The sequence below is a fragment of the Lonchura striata genome, chromosome 33, assembly GCF_050655825.1.
Source record: "Lonchura striata isolate lonStrDom1 chromosome 33, ASM5065582v1, whole genome shotgun sequence".
Lineage (NCBI taxonomy): Eukaryota > Metazoa > Chordata > Aves > Passeriformes > Estrildidae > Lonchura > Lonchura striata.
Genome location: NC_140735.1, coordinates 539,320 through 557,126, shown reverse-complemented (window position 1 = coordinate 557,126; position 17,807 = coordinate 539,320).

Below are 17,807 nucleotides of genomic sequence, written 5' to 3'. Positions count from 1 at the left end.
ACAGCTCCGGAGAGCCGTAGTGTGCGTCTGCACTAGACTGCATGATAACGAAAAGCTTTGCCAGTGTGTCTCGCAGGGAGATAGCTTAGGAGCGCAGGGCACTTATGCCTCCCTTGTCCAGAAACACGATTTTACTGCACACTCCAAAAACACTGCTCTTTCCAGGGCAATATATAAGCTGCTTTCTGACGGCCGTGATCTTTCGATTACTGCTCTTGCCCAGCTCGTTGTTTTAACGTGCACATGCCGTCCTGGCATTCAGTGCACAGTGAAGGCAATCGCAAAAGTCCAGCAGCTGCTGACTCCCAAATGAATTTCCCAAGAGGGGCTTCATCAGGACGAAGTCAAAACCCAGGAAAGTTGTCTCGGAACGCCTTCAATAAAGCATGCCAGCAGTGCATTGAAAAGGCAGGGAGCTTTAGCCACTGTCATCTAGCAGTCCCAAGGCTGTACACACAATGTCGTCTCCCTGCGGCTTCGTTCTTCGCCCTCGTACAAGCTACCGCTCTGTCCGGCTCACGGAGCAGAAGAAGCGGCTGCCTCGCGCACACAAGAGAGGAGCGGCAGCCGTACGCTCCGAAGCGCTGCTTCAGCCGAAAGACGCCGGCGACCGGCGCTTGGCTTCGGACAGCTCCGGAGAGCCGTAGTGTGCGTCTGCACTAGACTGCATCGTAGCGAAAAGCTTTGCCAGTGTGTCATAGCAAGGAGATAGCTTAGGAGCGCAGCGCACTTATGCCTCCCTTGTCCAGAAACACGATTTTACTGCACACTCCAAAAACACTGCTCTTTCCAGGGCAATATATAAGCTGCTTTCTGACGGCCGTGATCTTTCGATTACTGCTCTTGCCCAGCTCGTTGATTTAACGTGCACATGCCGTCCTGGCATTCAGTGCACAGTGAAAGCAATCGCAAAAGTCCAGGTGCTGCTGACTCCCAAACACAAGGCGCTGGCTATGTTCTTGCTCCTCGACAACTCAACGAAGCCCTTCATTTCTGCAGTTGCCATCGAGGTCTCTGCACTCGGAGACTCAGAGGACGAGCAGGAGTTTCCCAGGAGATGCTGCATCAGGACGAATTCAAAACTCAGGAAAATTGTCCTGGAACACCTTCCATAAGGATGCTAGAATGGAATTGAAGGGGCAGGCGAGCGGCCACCTCGATCCTCTCGCAGTCCTTAGGGTGCGCGCAGAAGCCCGGTGCTCTGCGGCTTCGTTCTTCGCCGTCGTACAAGCTACCGCTCTGTCCGGCTCACGGAGCAGGAGAAGCGGCTGCCTCGCGCACACAACAGCCGTACGCTCCGAAGCGCTGCTTCAGCCGAAAGACGCCGGCGACCGGCGCTTCGCTTCGGACAGCTCCGGAGAGCCGTAGTGTGCGTCTGCACTAGACTGCATGATAACGAAAAGCTTTGGCAGTGTGTCTTAGCAGGGAGATAGCTTAGGAGCGCAGGGCACTTATGCCTCCCTTGTCCAGAAACACGATTTTACTGCACACTCCAAAAACACTGCTCTTTCCAGGGCAAGATGTCAGATGCTCTCTGATGCCCGTGCTCCCTTCCTGCTCTTGCCCAGCTCGTTGTTTTAACGTGCACATGCCGTCCTGGCATTCAGTGCACAGTGAAGGCAATCGCAAAAGTCCAGCAGCTGCTGACTCCCAAATGAATTTCCCAACAGGGGCTTCATCAGGACGAAGTCAAAACCCAGGAAAGTTGTCTCGGAACGCCTTCAATAAAGCATGCCAGCAGTGCATTGAAAAGGCAGGGAGCTTTAGCCACTGTCATCTAGCAGTCCCAAGGCTGTACACACAATGTCGTCTCCCTGCGGCTTCGTTCTTCGCCCTCGTACAAGCTACCGCTCTGTCCGGCTCACGGAGCAGGAGAAGCGGCTGCCTCGCGCACACAACAGAGGAGCGGCAGCCGTACGCTCCGAAGCGCTGCTTCAGCCGAAAGACGCCGGCGACCGGCGCTTGGCTTCGGACAGCTCCGGAGAGCCGCAGTGTCCGTCTGCACTAGACTGCATGATAACGAAAAGCTTTGGCAGTGTGTCTCGCAGGGAGATAGCTTAGGAGCGCAGCGCACTTATGCCTCCCTTGTCTAGAAACACGATTTTACTGCACACTCCAAAAACACTGCTCTTTCCTGGGCAATATGTAAGCTGCTTTCTGACGGCCGTGATTTTTCGATTACTCTTGCCCAGCTCGTTGATTTAACGTGCACATGCCGTCCTGGCATTCAGTGCACAGTGAAGGCAATCGCAAAAGTCCAGCAGCTGCTGACTCCCAAATGAATTTCCCAACAGGGGCTTCATCAGGACGAAGTCAAAACCCAGGAAAGTTGTCTCGGAACGCCTTCAATAAAGCATGCCAGCAGTGCATTGAAAAGGCAGGGAGCTTTAGCCACTGTCATCTAGCAGTCCCAAGGCTGTACACACAATGTCGTCTCCCTGCGGCTTCGTTCTTCGCCCTCGTACAAGCTACCGCTCTGTCCGGCTCACGGAGCAGGAGAAGCGGCTGCCTCGCGCACACAACAGAGGAGCGGCAGCCGTACGCTCCGAAGCGCTGCTTCAGCCGAAAGACGCCGGCGACCGGCGCTTGGCTTCGGACAGCTCCGGAGAGCCGCAGTGTCCGTCTGCACTAGACTGCATGATAACGAAAAGCTTTGGCAGTGTGTCTCGCAGGGAGATAGCTTAGGAGCGCAGCGCACTTATGCCTCCCTTGTCCAGAAACACGATTTTACTGCACACTCCAAAAACACTGCTCTTTCCTGGGCAATATATAAGCTGCTTTCTGACGGCCGTGATCTTTCGATTACTCTTGCCCAGCTCGTTGTTTTAACGTGCACATGCCGTCCTGGCATTCAGTGCACAGTGAAGGCAATCGCAAAAGTCCAGGTGCTGCTGACTCCCAAACACAAGGCGCTGGCTATGTTCTTGCTTCTCGACAACTCAACGCAGCCCTTCATTTCTGCAGTTGCCATCGAGGTCTCTGCACTCGGAGACGCAGAGGACGAGTAGGAGTTTCCCAGGAGATGCTGCATCAGGACGAATTCAAAACTCAGGAAAATTGTCCTGGAACACCTTCCCTAAGGATGCTAGAATGGAATTGAAGAGGCAGGCGAGCGGCCACCACGGTCCTCTAGCAGTCCTTAGGGTGCGCGCAGAAGCCCGGTGCTCTGCGGCTTCGTTCTTCGCCCTCGTACAAGCTACCGCTCTGTCCGGCTCCCGGAGCAGGAGAAGCGGCTGCTTCGCGCACACAACAGCCGTACGCTCCGAAGCGCTGCTTCAGCCGAAAGACGCCGGCGACCGGCGCTTGGCTTCGGACAGCTCCGGAGAGCCGTAGTGTGCGTCTGCACTAGACTGCATGATAACAAAAAGCTTTGGCAGTGTGTCTCGCAGGGAGATAGCTTAGGAGCGCAGCACACTTATGCCTCCCTTGTCCAGAAACACGATTTTACTGCACACTCCAAAAACACTGCTCTTTCCAGGGCAATATATAAGCTGCTTTCTGTCGGCCGTGATCTTACGATTACTGCTCTTGCCCAGCTCGTTGTTTTAACGTGCACATGCCGTCCTGGCATTCAGTGCACAGTGAAAGCAATCGCAAAAGTCCAGGTGCTGCTGACTCCCAAACACAAGGCGCTGGCTATGTTCTTGCTTCTCGACAACTCAACGCAGCCCTTCATTTCTGCAGTTGCCATCGAGGTCTCTGCACTCGGAGACGCAGAGGACGAGTAGGAGTTTCCCAGGAGATGCTGCATCAGGACGAATTCAAAACTCAGGAAAATTGTCCTGGAACACCTTCCCTAAGGATGCTAGAATGGAATTGAAGAGGCAGGCCAGCGGCCACCACGGTCCTCTAGCAGTCCTTAGGGTGCGCGCAGAAGGCCGGTGCTCTGCGGCTTCGTTCTTCGCCCTCGTACAAGCTACCGCTCTGTCCGGCTCCCGGAGCAGGAGAAGCGGCTGCTTCGCGCACACAACAGCCGTACGCTCCGAAGCGCTGCTTCAGCCGAAAGACGCCGGCGACCGGCGCTTCGCTTCGGACAGCTCCGGAGAGCCGCAGTGTCCGTCTGCACTAGACTGCATGATAACGAAAAGCTTTGGCAGTGTGTCTCGCAGGGAGATAGCTTAGGAGCGCAGCGCACTTATGCCTCCCTTGTCCAGAAACACGATTTTACTGCACACTCCAAAAACACTGCTCTTTCCTGGGCAATATATAAGCTGCTTTCTGACGGCCGTGATCTTTCGATTACTCTTGCCCAGCTCGTTGTTTTAACGTGCACATGCCGTCCTGGCATTCAGTGCACAGTGAAGGCAATCGCAAAAGTCCAGGTGCTGCTGACTCCCAAACACAAGGCGCTGGCTATGTTCTTGTTTCTCGACAACTCAACGCAGCCCTTCATTTCTGCAGTTGCCATCGAGGTCTCTGCACTCGGAGACGCAGAGGACGAGTAGGAGTTTCCCAGGAGATGCTGCATCAGGACGAATTCAAAACTCAGGAAAATTGTCCTGGAACACCTTCCCTAAGGATGCTAGAATGGAATTGAAGAGGCAGGCCAGCGGCCACCACGGTCCTCTCGCAGTCCTTAGGGTGCGCGCAGAAGGCCGGTGCTCTGCGGCTTCGTTCTTCGCCGTCGTACAAGCTACCGCTCTGTCCGGCTCGCGGAGCAGGAGAAGCGGCTGCTTCGCGCACACAACAGAGGAGCGGCAGCCATACGCTCCGAAGCGCTGCTTCAGCCGAAAGACGCCGGCGACCGGCGCTTGGCTTCGGACAGCTCCGGAGAGCCGTAGTGTGCGTCTGCACTGGACTGCATCATAGCGAAAAGCTTTAGCAGTGTGTCTCGCAGGGAGATAGCTTAGGAGCGCCGGGCACTTATGCCTCCCTTGTCCAGAAACACGATTTTACTGCACACTCCAAAAACACTGCTCTTTCCAGGGCAAGATGTCAGATGCTCTCTGATGCCCGTGCTCCCTTCCTGCTCTTGCCCAGCTCGTTGTTTTAACGTGCACATGCCGTCCTGGCATTCAGTGCACAGTGAAGGCAATCGCAAAAGTCCAGCAGCTGCTGACTCCCAAACGAATTTCCCAAGAGGGGCTTCATCAGGACGAAGTCAAAACCCAGGAAAGTTGTCTCGGAACGCCTTCAATAAAGCATGCCAGCAGTGCATTGAAAAGGCAGGGAGCTTTAGCCACTGTCATCTAGCAGTCCCAAGGCTGTACACACAATGTCGTCTCCCTGCGGCTTCGTTCTTTGCCCTCGTACAAGCTACCGCTCTGTCCGGCTCACGGAGCAGGAGAAGCGGCTGCCTCGCGCACACAACAGCGGAGCGGCAGCCGTACGCCCCGAAGCGCTGCTTCAGCCGAAAGACGCCGGCCACCGACGCTTCGCTTCGGACAGCTCCGGAGAGCCGCAGTGTCCGTCTGCACTAGACTGCATGATAACGAAAAGCTTTGGCAGTGTGTCTCGCAGGGAGATAGCTTAGGAGCGCAGCGCACTTATGCCTCCCTTGTCTAGAAACACGATTTTACTGCACACTCCAAAAACACTGCTCTTTCCTGGGCAATATGTAAGCTGCTTTCTGACGGCCGTGATTTTTCGATTACTCTTGCCCAGCTCGTTGATTTAACGTGCACATGCCGTCCTGGCATTCAGTGCACAGTGAAGGCAATCGCAAAAGTCCAGCAGCTGCTGACTCCCAAATGAATTTCCCAACAGGGGCTTCATCAGGACGAAGTCAAAACCCAGGAAAGTTGTCTCGGAACGCCTTCAATAAAGCATGCCAGCAGTGCATTGAAAAGGCAGGGAGCTTTAGCCACTGTCATCTAGCAGTCCCAAGGCTGTACACACAATGTCGTCTCCCTGCGGCTTCGTTCTTCGCCCTCGTACAAGCTACCGCTCTGTCCGGCTCACGGAGCAGGAGAAGCGGCTGCTTCGCGCACACAACAGAGGAGCGGCAGCCGTACGCTCCGAAGCGCTGCTTCAGCCGAAAGACGCCGGCGACCGGCGCTTCGCTTCGGACAGCTCCGGAGAGCCGTAGTGTGCGTCTGCACTAGACTGCATCGTAGCGAAAAGCTTTGCCAGTGTGTCTTAGCAAGGAGATAGCTTAGGAGCGCAGCGCACTTATGCCTTCCTTGTCCATAAACACGATTTTACTGCACACTCCAAAAACACTGCTCTTTCCTGGGCAATATATAAGCTGCTTTCTGACGGCCGTGATCTTTCGATTACTCTTGCCCAGCTCGTTGTTTTAACGTGCACATGCCGTCCTGGCATTCAGTGCACAGTGAAAGCAATCGCAAAAGTCCAGGTGCTGCTGACTCCCAAACACAAGGCGCTGGCTATGTTCTTGCTTCTCGACAACTCAACGAAGCCCTTCATTTCTGCAGTTGCCATCGAGGTCTCTGCACTCGGAGACGCAGAGGACGAGTAGGAGTTTCCCAGGAGATGCTGCATCAGGAGGAATTCAAAACTCAGGAAAATTGTCCTGGAACATCTTCCCTAAGGATGCTAGAATGGAATTGAAGAGGCAGGCGAGCGGCCACCACGGTCCTCTCGCAGTCCTTAGGGTGCGCGCAGAAGGCCGGTGCTCTGCGGCTTCGTTCTTCGCCGTCGTACAAGCTACCGCTCTGTCCGGCTCGCGGAGCAGGAGAAGCGGCTGCTTCGCGCACACAACAGAGGAGCGGCAGCAATACGCTCCGAAGCGCTGCTTCAGCCGAAAGACGCCGGCGACCGGCGCTTGGCTTCGGACAGCTCCGGAGAGCCGTAGTGTGCGTCTGCACTGGACTGCATCATAGCGAAAAGCTTTAGCAGTGTGTCTCGCAGGGAGATAGCTTAGGAGCGCAGGGCACTTATGCCTCCCTTGTCCAGAAACACGATTTTACTGCACACTCCAAAAACACTGCTCTTTCCAGGGCAAGATGTCAGATGCTCTCTGATGCCCGTGCTCCCTTCCTGCTCTTGCCCAGCTCGTTGTTTTAACGTGCACATGCCGTCCTGGCATTCAGTGCACAGTGAAGGCAATCGCAAAAGTCCAGCAGCTGCTGACTCCCAAACGAATTTCCCAAGAGGGGCTTCATCAGGACGAAGTCAAAACCCAGGAAAGTTGTCTCGGAACGCCTTCAATAAAGCATGCCAGCAGTGCATTGAAAAGGCAGGGAGCTTTAGCCACTGTCATCTAGCAGTCCCAAGGCTGTACACACAATGTCGTCTCCCTGCGGCTTCGTTCTTCGCCCTCGTACAAGCTACCGCTCTGTCCGGCTCACGGAGCAGGAGAAGCGGCTGCCTCGCGCACACAACAGCGGAGCGGCAGCCGTACGCCCCGAAGCGCTGCTTCAGCCGAAAGACGGCGGCCACCGACGCTTCGCTTCGGACAGCTCCGGAGAGCCGCAGTGTCCGTCTGCACTAGACTGCATGATAACGAAAAGCTTTGGCAGTGTGTCTCGCAGGGAGATAGCTTAGGAGCGCAGCGCACTTATGCCTCCCTTGTCTAGAAACACGATTTTACTGCACACTCCAAAAACACTGCTCTTTCCTGGGCAATATGTAAGCTGCTTTCTGACGGCCGTGATTTTTCGATTACTCTTGCCCAGCTCGTTGATTTAACGTGCACATGCCGTCCTGGCATTCAGTGCACAGTGAAGGCAATCGCAAAAGTCCAGCAGCTGCTGACTCCCAAATGAATTTCCCAACAGGGGCTTCATCAGGACGAAGTCAAAACCCAGGAAAGTTGTCTCGGAACGCCTTCAATAAAGCATGCCAGCAGTGCATTGAAAAGGCAGGGAGCTTTAGCCACTGTCATCTAGCAGTCCCAAGGCTGTACACACAATGTCGTCTCCCTGCGGCTTCGTTCTTCGCCCTCGTACAAGCTACCGCTCTGTCCGGCTCACGGAGCAGGAGAAGCGGCTGCTTCGCGCACACAACAGCCGTACGCTCCGAAGCGCTGCTTCAGCCGAAAGACGCCGGCGACCGGCGCTTCGCTTCGGACAGCTCCGGAGAGCCGTAGTCTGCGTCTGCACTAGACTGCATGATAGCGAAAAGCTTTGGCAGTGTGTCTCGCAGGGAGATAGCTTAGGAGCGCAGCGCACTTATGCCTCCCTTGTCCAGAAACACGATTTTACTGCACACTCCAAAAACACTGCTCTTTCCTGGGCAATATATAAGCTGCTTTCTGACGGCCGTGATCTTTCGATTACTCTTGCCCAGCTCTTTGTTTTAACGTGCACATGCCGTCCTGGCATTCAGTGCACAGTGAAGGCAATCGCAAAAGTCCAGGTGCTGCTGACTCCCAAACACAAGGCGCTGGCTATGTTCTTGTTTCTCGACAACTCAACGCAGCCCTTCATTTCTGCAGTTGCCATCGAGGTCTCTGCACTCGGAGACGCAGAGGACGAGTAGGAGTTTCCCAGGAGATGCTGCATCAGGACGAATTCAAAACTCAGGAAAATTGTCCTGGAACACCTTCCCTAAGGATGCTAGAATGGAATTGAAGAGGCAGGCCAGCGGCCACCACGGTCCTCTAGCAGTCCTTAGGGTGCGCGCAGAAGGCCGGTGCTCTGCGGCTTCGTTCTTCGCCCTCGTACAAGCTACCGCTCTGTCCGGCTCCCGGAGCAGGAGAAGCGGCTGCTTCGCGCACACAACAGCCGTACGCTCCGAAGCGCTGCTTCAGCCGAAAGACGCCGGCGACCGGCGCTTGGCTTCGGACAGCTCCGGAGAGCCGTAGTGTGCGTCTGCACTAGACTGCATGATAACAAAAAGCTTTGGCAGTGTGTCTCGCAGGGAGATAGCTTAGGAGCGCAGCACACTTATGCCTCCCTTGTCCAGAAACACGATTTTACTGCACACTCCAAAAACACTGCTCTTTCCAGGGCAATATATAAGCTGCTTTCTGTCGGCCGTGATCTTACGATTACTGCTCTTGCCCAGCTCGTTGTTTTAACGTGCACATGCCGTCCTGGCATTCAGTGCACAGTGAAAGCAATCGCAAAAGTCCAGGTGCTGCTGATTCCCAAACGCAAGGCGCTGGCTATGTTCTTGCTTCTCGACAACTCAACGCAGCCCTTCATTTCTGCAGTTGCCATCGAGGTCTCTGCACTCGGAGACGCAGAGGACGAGTAGGAGTTTCCCAGGAGGGGATGCATCAGGACGAATTCAAAACTCAGGAAAATTGTCCTGGAACACCTTCCCTAAGGATGCTAGAATGGAATTGAAGAGGCAGGCGAGCGGCCACCACGGTCCTCTAGCAGTCCTTAGGGTGCGCGCAGAAGCCCGGTGCTCTGCGGCTTCGTTCTTCGCCCTCGTACAAGCTACCGCTCTGTCCGGCTCGCGGAGCAGGAGAAGCGGCTGCTTCGCGCACACAACAGCCGTACGCTCCGAAGCGCTGCTTCAGCCGAAAGACGCCGGCGACCGGCGCTTGGCTTCGGACAGCTCCGGAGAGCCGTAGTGTGCGTCTGCACTGGACTGCATCATAGCGAAAAGCTTTAGCAGTGTGTCTCGCAGGGAGATAGCTTAGGAGCGCAGGGCACTTATGCCTCCCTTGCCCAGAAACACGATTTTACTGCACACTCCAAAAACACTGCTCTTTCCAGGGCAATATATAAGCTGCTTTCTGATGCCCGTGCTCCCTTCCTGCTCTTGCCCAGCTCGTTGTTTTAACGTGCACATGCCGTCCTGGCATTCAGTGCACAGTGAAGGCAATCGCAAAAGTCCAGCAGCTGCTGACTCCCAAACGAATTTCCCAAGAGGGGCTTCATCAGGACGAAGTCAAAACCCAGGAAAGTTGTCTCGGAACGCCTTCAATAAAGCATGCCAGCAGTGCATTGAAAAGGCAGGGAGCTTTAGCCACTGTCATCTAGCAGTCCCAAGGCTGTACACACAATGTCGTCTCCCTGCGGCTTCGTTGTTTGCCCTCGTACAAGCTACCGCTCTGTCCGGCTCACGGAGCAGGAGAAGCGGCTGCTTCGCGCACACAACAGAGGAGCGGCAGCCGTACGCTCCGAAGCGCTGCTTCAGCCGAAAGACGCCGGCGACCGGCGCTTCGCTTCGGACAGCTCCGGAGAGCCGTAGTGTGCGTCTGCACTGGACTGCATCGTAGCGAAAAGCTTTGGCAGTGTGTCTTAGCAAGGAGATAGCTTAGGAGCGCAGCGCACTTATGCCTTCCTTGTCCATAAACACGATTTTACTGCACACTCCAAAAACACTGCTCTTTCCAGGGCAATATATAAGCTGCTTTCTGACGGCCGTGATCTTTCGATTACTCTTGCCCAGCTCGTTGTTTTAACGTGCACATGCCGTCCTGGCATTCAGTGCACAGTGAAGGCAATCGCAAAAGTCCAGCAGCTGCTGACTCCCAAACGAATTTCCCAAGAGGGGCTTCATCAGGACGAAGTCAAAACCCAGGAAAGTTGTCTCGGAACGCCTTCAATAAAGCATGCCAGCAGTGCATTGAAAAGGCAGGGAGCTTTAGCCACTGTCATCTAGCAGTCCCAAGGCTGTACACACAATGTCGTCTCCCTGCGGCTTCGTTGTTTGCCCTCGTACAAGCTACCGCTCTGTCCGGCTCACGGAGCAGGAGAAGCGGCTGCTTCGCGCACACAACAGCGGAGCGGCAGCCGTACGCCCCGAAGCGCTGCTTCAGCCGAAAGACGCCGGCCACCGACGCTTCGCTTCGGACAGCTCCGGAGAGCCGCAGTGTCCGTCTGCACTAGACTGCATGATAACGAAAAGCTTTGGCAGTGTGTCTCGCAGGGAGATAGCTTAGGAGCGCAGCGCACTTATGCCTCCCTTGTCTAGAAACACGATTTTACTGCACACTCCAAAAACACTGCTCTTTCCTGGGCAATATGTAAGCTGCTTTCTGACGGCCGTGATTTTTCGATTACTCTTGCCCAGCTCGTTGATTTAACGTGCACATGCCGTCCTGGCATTCAGTGCACAGTGAAGGCAATCGCAAAAGTCCAGCAGCTGCTGACTCCCAAATGAATTTCCCAACAGGGGCTTCATCAGGACGAAGTCAAAACCCAGGAAAGTTGTCTCGGAACGCCTTCAATAAAGCATGCCAGCAGTGCATTGAAAAGGCAGGGAGCTTTAGCCACTGTCATCTAGCAGTCCCAAGGCTGTACACACAATGTCGTCTCCCTGCGGCTTCGTTCTTTGCCCTCGTACAAGCTACCGCTCTGTCCGGCTCGCGGAGCAGGAGAAGCGGCTGCTTCGCGCACACAACAGAGGAGCGGCAGCCGTACGCTCCGAAGCGCTGCTTCAGCCGAAAGACGCCGGCGACCGGCGCTTCGCTTCGGACAGCTCCGGAGAGCCGTAGTGTGCGTCTGCACTAGACTGCATCGTAGCGAAAAGCTTTGCCAGTGTGTCTTAGCAAGGAGATAGCTTAGGAGCGCAGCGCACTTATGCCTTCCTTGTCCATAAACACGATTTTACTGCACACTCCAAAAACACTGCTCTTTCCAGGGCAATATATAAGCTGCTTTCTGACGGCCGTGATCTTTCGATTACTCTTGCCCAGCTCGTTGTTTTAACGTGCACATGCCGTCCTGGCATTCAGTGCACAGTGAAGGCAATCGCAAAAGTCCAGCAGCTGCTGACTCCCAAATGAATTTCCCAACAGGGGTTTCATCAGGACGAAGCCAAAACCCAGGAAAGTTGTCTCGGAACGCCTTCAATAAAGCATGCCAGCAGTGCATTGAAAAGGCAGGGAGCTTTAGCCACTGTCATCTAGCAGTCCCAAGGCTGTACACACAATGTCGTCTCCCTGCGGCTTCATTCTTCGCCCTCGTACAAGCTACCGCTCTGTCCGGCTCACGGAGCAGGAGAAGCGGCTGCCTCGCGCACACAACAGAGGAGCGGCAGCCGTACGCTCCGAAGCGCTGCTTCAGCCGAAAGACGCCGGCGACCGGCGCTTGGCTTCGGACAGCTCCGGAGAGCCGCAGTGTCCGTCTGCACTAGACTGCATGATAACGAAAAGCTTTGGCAGTGTGTCTCGCAGGGAGATAGCTTAGGAGCGCAGCGCACTTATGCCTCCCTTGTCCAGAAACACGATTTTACTGCACACTCCAAAAACACTGCTCTTTCCTGGGCAATATATAAGCTGCTTTCTGACGGCCGTGATCTTTCGATTACTCTTGCCCAGCTCGTTGTTTTAACGTGCACATGCCGTCCTGGCATTCAGTGCACAGTGAAGGCAATCGCAAAAGTCCAGGTGCTGCTGACTCCCAAACACAAGGCGCTGGCTATGTTCTTGTTTCTCGACAACTCAACGCAGCCCTTCATTTCTGCAGTTGCCATCGAGGTCTCTGCACTCGGAGACGCAGAGGACGAGTAGGAGTTTCCTAGGAGGGGATGCATCAGGACGAATTCAAAACTCAGGAAAATTGTCCTGGAACACCTTCCCTAAGGATGCTAGAATGGAATTGAAGAGGCAGGCGAGCGGCCACCACGGTCCTCTCGCAGTCCTTAGGGTGCGCGCAGAAGGCCGGTGCTCTGCGGCTTCGTTCTTCGCCGTCGTACAAGCTACCGCTCTGTCCGGCTCGCGGAGCAGGAGAAGCGGCTGCTTCGCGCACACAACAGAGGAGCGGCAGCCGTACGCTCCGAAGCGCTGCTTCAGCCGAAAGACGCCGGCGACCGGCGCTTGGCTTCGGACAGCTCCGGAGAGCCGTAGTGTGCGTCTGCACTGGACTGCATCATAGCGAAAAGCTTTAGCAGTGTGTCTCGCAGGGAGATAGCTTAGGAGCGCAGGGCACTTATGCCTCCCTTGTCCAGAAACACGATTTTACTGCACACTCCAAAAACACTGCTCTTTCCAGGGCAAGATGTCAGATGCTCTCTGATGCCCGTGCTCCCTTCCTGCTCTTGCCCAGCTCGTTGTTTTAACGTGCACATGCCGTCCTGGCATTCAGTGCACAGTGAAGGCAATCGCAAAAGTCCAGCAGCTGCTGACTCCCAAACGAATTTCCCAAGAGGGGCTTCATCAGGACGAAGTCAAAACCCAGGAAAATTGTCTCGGAACGCCTTCAATAAAGCATGCCAGCAGTGCATTGAAAAGGCAGGGAGCTTTAGCCACTGTCATCTAGCAGTCCCAAGGCTGTACACACAATGTCGTCTCCCTGCGGCTTCGTTCTTTGCCCTCGTACAAGCTACCGCTCTGTCCGGCTCACGGAGCAGGAGAAGCGGCTGCTTCGCGCACACAACAGCGGAGCGGCAGCCGTACGCCCCGAAGCGCTGCTTCAGCCGAAAGACGCCGGCGACCGGCGCTTGGCTTCGGACAGCTCCGGAGAGCCGCAGTGTCCGTCTGCACTAGACTGCATGATAACGAAAAGCTTTGGCAGTGTGTCTCGCAGGGAGATAGCTTAGGAGCGCAGCGCACTTATGCCTCCCTTGTCTAGAAACACGATTTTACTGCACACTCCAAAAACACTGCTCTTTCCTGGGCAATATGTAAGCTGCTTTCTGACGGCCGTGATTTTTCGATTACTCTTGCCCAGCTCGTTGATTTAACGTGCACATGCCGTCCTGGCATTCAGTGCACAGTGAAGGCAATCGCAAAAGTCCAGCAGCTGCTGACTCCCAAATGAATTTCCCAACAGGGGCTTCATCAGGACGAAGTCAAAACCCAGGAAAGTTGTCTCGGAACGCCTTCAATAAAGCATGCCAGCAGTGCATTGAAAAGGCAGGGAGCTTTAGCCACTGTCATCTAGCAGTCCCAAGGCTGTACACACAATGTCGTCTCCCTGCGGCTTCGTTCTTCGCCCTCGTACAAGCTACCGCTCTGTCCGGCTCACGGAGCAGGAGAAGCGGCTGCTTCGCGCACACAACAGAGGAGCGGCAGCCGTACGCTCCGAAGCGCTGCTTCAGCCGAAAGACGCCGGCGACCGGCGCTTCGCTTCGGACAGCTCCGGAGAGCCGTAGTGTGCGTCTGCACTAGACTGCATCGTAGCGAAAAGCTTTGCCAGTGTGTCTTAGCAAGGAGATAGCTTAGGAGCGCAGCGCACTTATGCCTTCCTTGTACATAAACACGATTTTACTGCACACTCCAAAAACACTGCTCTTTCCAGGGCAATATATAAGCTGCTTTCTGACGGCCGTGATCTTTCGATTACTCTTGCCCAGCTCGTTGTTTTAACGTGCACATGCCGTCCTGGCATTCAGTGCACAGTGAAGGCAATCGCAAAAGTCCAGCAGCTGCTGACTCCCAAATGAATTTCCCAACAGGGGCTTCATCAGGACGAAGTCAAAACCCAGGAAAGTTGTCTCGGAACGCCTTCAATAAAGCATGCCAGCAGTGCATTGAAAAGGCAGGGAGCTTTAGCCACTGTCATCTAGCAGTCCCAAGGCTGTACACACAATGTCGTCTCCCTGCGGCTTCGTTCTTCGCCCTCGTACAAGCTACCGCTCTGTCCGGCTCACGGAGCAGGAGAAGCGGCTGCCTCGCGCACACAACAGAGGAGCGGCAGCCGTACGCTCCGAAGCGCTGCTTCAGCCGAAAGACGCCGGCGACTGGCGCTTGGCTTCGGACAGCTCCGGAGAGCCGCAGTGTCCGTCTGCACTAGACTGCATGATAACGAAAAGCTTTGACAGTGTGTCTCGCAGGGAGATAGCTTAGGAGCGCAGCGCACTTATGCCTCCCTTGTCCAGAAACACGATTTTACTGCACACTCCAAAAACACTGCTCTTTCCTGGGCAATATATAAGCTGCTTTCTGACGGCCGTGATCTTTCGATTACTCTTGCCCAGCTCGTTGTTTTAACGTGCACATGCCGTCCTGGCATTCAGTGCACAGTGAAGGCAATCGCAAAAGTCCAGGTGCTGCTGACTCCCAAACACAAGGCGCTGGCTATGTTCTTGTTTCTCGACAACTCAACGCAGCCCTTCATTTCTGCAGTTGCCATCGAGGTCTCTGCACTCGGAGACGCAGAGGACGAGTAGGAGTTTCCCAGGAGATGCTGCATCAGGACGAATTCAAAACTCAGTAAAATTGTCCTGGAACACCTTCCCTAAGGATGCTAGAATGGAATTGAAGAGGCAGGCGAGCGGCCACCACGGTCCTCTCGCAGTCCTTAGGGTGCGCGCAGAAGGCCGGTGCTCTGCGGCTTCGTTCTTCGCCGTCGTACAAGCTACCGCTCTGTCCGGCTCGCGGAGCAGGAGAAGCGGCTGCTTCGCGCACACAACAGAGGAGCGGCAGCCATACGCTCCGAAGCGCTGCTTCAGCCGAAAGACGCCGGCGACCGGCGCTTGGCTTCGGACAGCTCCGGAGAGCCGTAGTGTGCGTCTGCACTGGACTGCATCATAGCGAAAAGCTTTAGCAGTGTGTCTCGCAGGGAGATAGCTTAGGAGCGCAGGGCACTTATGCCTCCCTTGTCCAGAAACACGATTTTACTGCACACTCCAAAAACACTGCTCTTTCCAGGGCAAGATGTCAGATGCTCTCTGATGCCCGTGCTCCCTTCCTGCTCTTGCCCAGCTCGTTGTTTTAACGTGCACATGCCGTCCTGGCATTCAGTGCACAGTGAAGGCAATCGCAAAAGTCCAGCAGCTGCTGACTCCCAAACGAATTTCCCAAGAGGGGCTTCATCAGGACGAAGTCAAAACCCAGGAAAGTTGTCTCGGAACGCCTTCAATAAAGCATGCCAGCAGTGCATTGAAAAGGCAGGGAGCTTTAGCCACTGTCATCTAGCAGTCCCAAGGCTGTACACACAATGTCGTCTCCCTGCGGCTTCGTTCTTCGCCCTCGTACAAGCTACCGCTCTGTCCGGCTCACGGAGCAGGAGAAGCGGCTGCCTCGCGCACACAACAGCGGAGCGGCAGCCGTACGCCCCGAAGCGCTGCTTCAGCCGAAAGACGGCGGCCACCGACGCTTCGCTTCGGACAGCTCCGGAGAGCCGCAGTGTCCGTCTGCACTAGACTGCATGATAACGAAAAGCTTTGGCAGTGTGTCTCGCAGGGAGATAGCTTAGGAGCGCAGCGCACTTATGCCTCCCTTGTCTAGAAACACGATTTTACTGCACACTCCAAAAACACTGCTCTTTCCTGGGCAATATGTAAGCTGCTTTCTGACGGCCGTGATTTTTCGATTACTCTTGCCCAGCTCGTTGATTTAACGTGCACATGCCGTCCTGGCATTCAGTGCACAGTGAAGGCAATCGCAAAAGTCCAGCAGCTGCTGACTCCCAAATGAATTTCCCAACAGGGGCTTCATCAGGACGAAGTCAAAACCCAGGAAAGTTGTCTCGGAACGCCTTCAATAAAGCATGCCAGCAGTGCATTGAAAAGGCAGGGAGCTTTAGCCACTGTCATCTAGCAGTCCCAAGGCTGTACACACAATGTCGTCTCCCTGCGGCTTCGTTCTTCGCCCTCGTACAAGCTACCGCTCTGTCCGGCTCACGGAGCAGGAGAAGCGGCTGCTTCGCGCACACAACAGCCGTACGCTCCGAAGCGCTGCTTCAGCCGAAAGACGCCGGCGACCGGCGCTTGGCTTCGGACAGCTCCGGAGAGCCGTAGTGTGCGTCTGCACTAGACTGCATGATAGCGAAAAGCTTTGGCAGTGTGTCTCGCAGGGAGATAGCTTAGGAGCGCAGCGCACTTATGCCTCCCTTGTCCAGAAACACGATTTTACTGCACACTCCAAAAACACTGCTCTTTCCAGGGCAATATATAAGCTGCTTTCTGACGGCCGTGATCTTTCGATTACTCTTGCCCAGCTCGTTGTTTTAACGTGCACATGCCGTCCTGGCATTCAGTGCACAGTGAAGGCAATCGCAAAAGTCCAGGTGCTGCTGACTCCCAAACACAAGGCGCTGGCTATGTTCTTGCTTCTCGACAACTCAACGCAGCCCTTCATTTCTGCAGTTGCCATCGAGGTCTCTGCACTCGGAGACGCAGAGGACGAGTAGGAGTTTCCCAGGAGATGCTGCATCAGGACGAATTCAAAACTCAGGAAAATTGTCCTGGAACACCTTCCCTAAGGATGCTAGAATGGAATTGAAGAGGCAGGCGAGCGGCCACCACGGTCCTCTAGCAGTCCTTAGGGTGCGCGCAGAAGCCCGGTGCTCTGCGGCTTCGTTCTTCGCCCTCGTACAAGCTACCGCTCTGTCAGGCTCCCGGAGCAGGAGAAGCGGCTGCTTCGCGCACACAACAGCCGTACGCTCCGAAGCGCTGCTTCAGCCGAAAGACGCCGGCGACCGGCGCTTGGCTTCGGACAGCTCCGGAGAGCCGTAGTGTGCGTCTGCACTAGACTGCATGATAACAAAAAGCTTTGGCAGTGTGTCTCGCAGGGAGATAGCTTAGGAGCGCAGCACACTTATGCCTCCCTTGTCCAGAAACACGATTTTACTGCACACTCCAAAAACACTGCTCTTTCCAGGGCAATATATAAGCTGCTTTCTGTCGGCCGTGATCTTACGATTACTGCTCTTGCCCAGCTCGTTGTTTTAACGTGCACATGCCGTCCTGGCATTCAGTGCACAGTGAAAGCAATCGCAAAAGTCCAGGTGCTGCTGACTCCCAAACACAAGGCGCTGGCTATGTTCTTGCTTCTCGACAACTCAACGCAGCCCTTCATTTCTGCAGTTGCCATCGAGGTCTCTGCACTCGGAGACGCAGAGGACGAGTAGGAGTTTCCCAGGAGGGGCTGCATCAGGACGAATTCAAAACTCAGGAAAATTGTCCTGGAACACCTTCCCTAAGGATGCTAGAATGGAATTGAAGAGGCAGGCGAGCGGCCACCACGGTCCTCTAGCAGTCCTCTAGTGTGCGCGCAGAAGCCCGGTGCTCTGCGGCTTCGTTCTTCGCCCTCGTACAAGCTACCGCTCTGTCCG